The following is a 4,588-nucleotide window of genomic DNA, read 5'->3' on the forward strand; positions in this document are numbered from 1 at the left end:
TGTACAGACATCTGCTCATTAGAACATTCTGGGTCTGGGCCGGCACTGACGGGCCCCTCAGGGCTGGGAGATCAGAATTCCTATTTGTGCATCAAAATACACTGTTAGGCCTGAGAAGCCAAAAAGGAAATTAGAGGCACTGGAAGAGTCCCTGGACCAGAGATCCGCAGGCAGCCGCAGCAGGCAGGCGGGGCTCCTGCTGCTGTTTCCGCACGGGTGATTTTGGGAAGGGGGCGTTTCTTTAGGGGATCATCAAGTGAAAAACATGTCCAGCTTGGAAAGTGAGTCTGTGTTTGTGCACTCCCTTCTGGCTCAGCTACATCAATAAAAGTGGTTTCGTTTGCTCAGATGTTTCAAAATGTCTTTGTCTCGGTTTGGAGCCTTCTGTCCATTATACCTTACTGCTGGTTTAAGAACTAAGCTGCCAAGGAGGGGAAGATGGAGCGAAACTGTTCAGCTCCATGATCAGAGTCCACTTGGACTGGCCAGCAGGCAAAGCTACAGTGTAACCCGGCCAGCTTCCCCTCCCAGAACTTACCCGCCTGAGGACATGGAGTCCAATGTTAGTGCTCTGCTTTAGCCTTAAACCAAAACCAAAAAAAAACCCAAACCCACTGCCATGGAGTCAATTCCGACTCATAGCGACCCCGTTGGGTTTCTGAGCCAGTAAGTCTTTAAAGTAGATTGCCCTATCTTCCTTCCCCAGAGCGGCTGGTGGGTTTGAACCGCCAACCTTCTGGTTGGCCCTCGGCACTGTGACACCACCAGAGCTCCCTGCTTTAGCAAGGTCAGCATTTAGGTAACTTGAAAGGCGCAGGGAACGTTTTATAGCCAAGAGCACTAGGGCTAGGCTTAATTCTCAACCCATTATCTGGGATGACTAGATGGGGCACCCAGCTTGCACCACCAACCTGCAGTCCCCACGCCATACCTTGTCCTGGTGCCTAACCTGGTGGAGAAGGAGTCACCAGCTCTAACAGCTGCTAACCAGGCTGATCCGTCAGAGGTGCTGCAGAGCCAGGGAGGGCTTGTGAATAAATCCCCCCCCCAAGTCCACACTGGGCTGAAATTCCATGCCTCAGCCTGTGATGGATGTCTGTTCCCCTCCACTCCCCCTTCTAGGAGCTTCGTGCCTGGGTGAGGTAATGACAGAGGTGCCTCCCGGCACTGAAAGCCCAGCCATCCCTTGACAGCCTCCGAATGCCCACTGCTAGAGCCACACCTGTGGCAAGATATGACCTTGGTGTTTGCAGAGAGATCACATTCACCCCGTGTTTGCTCTCCTGTGAGTCATGAAACCGCACAAGTACAGACATTGAGTCAATCTGGGAAAAGATGGTGTTGGGGTCCTGAGGTCCAAACGTGGGGTCCACACGTCACCCTACTGTCCAACACCTCAAGATCGGGGCAGAAACCAAACCAAATCAACTGCCGTCCTGTTGATTCCAACTCACAGCAACCCTCCGGGACAGAGTTACAAGGGCCCTGTCGGGTTTCCAAGGCTGTAATCTTTACGGAAGCAGACTGCCCCATCTTTCTCTTGCAGAGGGGTGGTATGTTCAAATCACTGACCTTTCAGTAAGCAGCTGAATACTTTAACCACTGCGCCACCAGAGCTCAAGATGGGGGTTTCCCCTTACAAGCTGTTGCTGTTAGCTGCCCTTGACCCGGCCCAGCCAGGTTGACCCCAGCACAGTGGTGTGGTGCCATCCCCATGGCTACGGACCGGACGGCTGTGGCCCAGCGGGTCCCCATGGCTGATGTCAGAAGCTCATCACCGGGCCTTACTCCTTCTCAGTCTGAAAGCTCTGCTGAAACCCATGCAGCGTCCTAGCAACATGCCAGTCCCCCCAACAGAGGTCCACTGGCCGGGACTTAACCCGGGTCTCCCGCGTGGAAGTTGCTGGCTGTGCAGGTGTCGCTGTAGGCACCTTTGTGCATGAACGTGTGGCGCCATCCTAACTCCAGAGCCTGGGTTCCACGGTTACCTCTGTTTGACACCTCAGGTGCTTCAGGGGACGCAGCAGGCCCGCACCCAGCCCGGCCCCTGCAACCCTGGGTGGGCATTTGCCTGTGCGTGTCGGGAGGAAGCCTGCGGGCTGCTGTGTCTCGTGGCCGCAGAGCAGCTGCTGCAGTAGCGGAGGGACGTCCAGCAGGGAGCATTGGTTTATCAGACTTCCTGTGAGCGGAGCACAAGCCTGCATTCAGAGAGGAGGAAAACTACCACCTCCCTGCTGAGCACTGCTTCCAGAGGACGCCGCACGGCCCTGAGCTTACTCAGAGCGGCCCCACGGGCCGCAGCACGCCAGACCCGGGGGGCTGGCTGAAAACACAGAGCCCCAGGCCTCACCCCAGACTTACTGAGTCCCCATCTGAAAGTTAACTGGATGCTCTGGCACCATGTCACAGGGCCTCCCAGGAAATGCAGATTCCTGGGCCCACAGCGAGCCCAGCCACACGAAGCGCTGGGAAGTGGGCTTGAGGCCTCGTCTCTGAGCACCTTGCTCAGCTAAAGTTCACACGCACTAGAGGCTGCGGGCTTTCGGCCTACCCCCCAGGTACTGTTCCTGTGGTTGGGTGCCATCCAGCCGATGCCGGCTCCCAACGACCCCACGCGACAGAGCACAACTGCCCCAGAGGGTTTCTAGATGTCACCTTTAAGGGAGCAGATGGCTGGGCACAACTCGTGAGGCAGGGGCCTCCCTAAGCCCCCTGGATCTGCTCAGTCAGACTCTCCCAGGTGGGGCCTGGGATTCAGCATGAGGTCCTAGGAGACATGCAAATGTAGCCATCCCTGGGGGGCGGCATCCCCCCTCTGCATTGCCTCACCTCCTACAGAGAGCTGCAGGCTAGCTCCCCAGACAGAGGGCCCTAGGGAAAGTGCACTTTTGTTTCTAAGAAGGACTAAGGAAACACATTTGGGAGAGTGGCATAGGTGTGACCCTGCCCTCTGGACATCTGACAGCCGGTGACTGTAACTGGGCCACAGGCGCGTTCTGTCGGGCTAGCCCCTGGCTGCCTCTCATGGACAGCACCCTGGCAGGTCCAAGCCAATGCAAGGGCTCCTCTTTCCCTCAGCGGTTACTCAGGTGTTCGCCCCCATTCGCCATGACTTTGCTTTTAGGTACTTCGGGGTTTGGTGACAACGAGCCACCTGTGCAGAGAGCAGGACGATGAGCCATGGCTGTTTGCAGGGTGACCCCGCACCCTCGTGGACAAGCCAAGACACTTGACGCACGGTCTTGTGAACGAGCACAGCCTGCGGCCACTGGAGGAGCCCTGCATGTGGCAGAAGACAGTCCTAAAGGCAAAAGCAGAGACACAGAGACTCAGATGGAGCCGGCACCCACTGAGTCCCACGATGCCCACACTCTGAGCAGAGTCCACTGGGCACCAAGGGAGGATGGCATTGCTGTTAGTGTTTCGTCCGCACGCGACAGCGTCCTCTTTCACCTGTGGCGTTTATTGGTGTTTCTTTGTAGCAGGCCCCGGGCTGAGTGCTCTCAAGGCCTCATCTGTCATCCTCCCATGAGTAGGAGGATGGGGCACTCCCTGTTCCACAGACAGAGAAGCAAGGAGGAGGTGCAGTCACAGGTGGTTCCTGGCCAGGCAGAGAACCCACACTCGGACTCTCCTGGTGCAGAAACCCCCAGGAAAGCTGCAAAGACCCCCATCCTGACCCCACTGTCCCCTTCTAGCCTATCCTCGCCATGCCCCCGCCCACCCCCAAGAAGCCTGATGCGTGGCCCCAGCAGGGGCCAATGCATGTTCTTGTCTTCACAGGGGGACAGAGGTCCCCTCTTCCCCGTAGCTTGCCTGTACCTGTAAATGTGATCTGGCTGAGAAGAAGCACTTTCTTTGTTGTTAGTTAATATCAGCACAAGCCCCACCTAAACCCAGTGCCATGGAGCCGGTTCCACCTCACGGCAACCATGTGTCACAGCAGAACTATCCAGTAGGCTTTTCTTGGCCATGAACTTTACGGCAGCAGGTCACTGGGCCCTTCTCCCTCTGGGACCCGGGGATGGAGGGATACTGGTTCTTTGGACATTTTTTGGAGCAAGAGCTCAGAAGGGAAAGACATGGGCCAGCACAGTCTCCTTGGGCACCATCAGAGGTACCAGGGCTGCTAGAGAAGGAGAACAGGATGTGGGGAGGTTCCCCCGGACCCCAGGAGCTCGGTGTTGTCTGTGCGTCACTCCTTGTGTGCTTCCTGTCTGCGTTAGAGCCAGAGAGACGCCTATGGACTAGCAGGGGACACACGTCACTGAGGAGGGGGGATGCTGATAATGGACTCTCGCCCCGACCTTGAGTGGTGCACATCACTGTTTGCAGCTTTTAGAAGCCACTTGACAGAGGAGAAAGGAGGTCGCGGTGACCTTGGACAGAAGGGGAGCCGCTGGCACAGGTGGACTAAATAGGTGTCAGTCGGAGGCCCAGCACGCCAGCCTTGTATGTCCTCAGGAGTCATGGCCCTTGATTCCCAGAAACGGCACTATCCCCACTCTGTTCCCTGGGACTCCTAATGTGGGCTCTTGGAGTCAGCGAGGCCCCATGTCCTGGGCCCTGATGGGCCAGCGATCCCACC

The sequence above is a fragment of the Orycteropus afer genome, unplaced genomic scaffold (assembly GCF_000298275.1).
Source record: "Orycteropus afer afer isolate SDZICR_OR568_19922 unplaced genomic scaffold, OryAfe1.0 scaffold00582, whole genome shotgun sequence".
Taxonomy (NCBI): Eukaryota; Metazoa; Chordata; class Mammalia; order Tubulidentata; family Orycteropodidae; genus Orycteropus; species Orycteropus afer.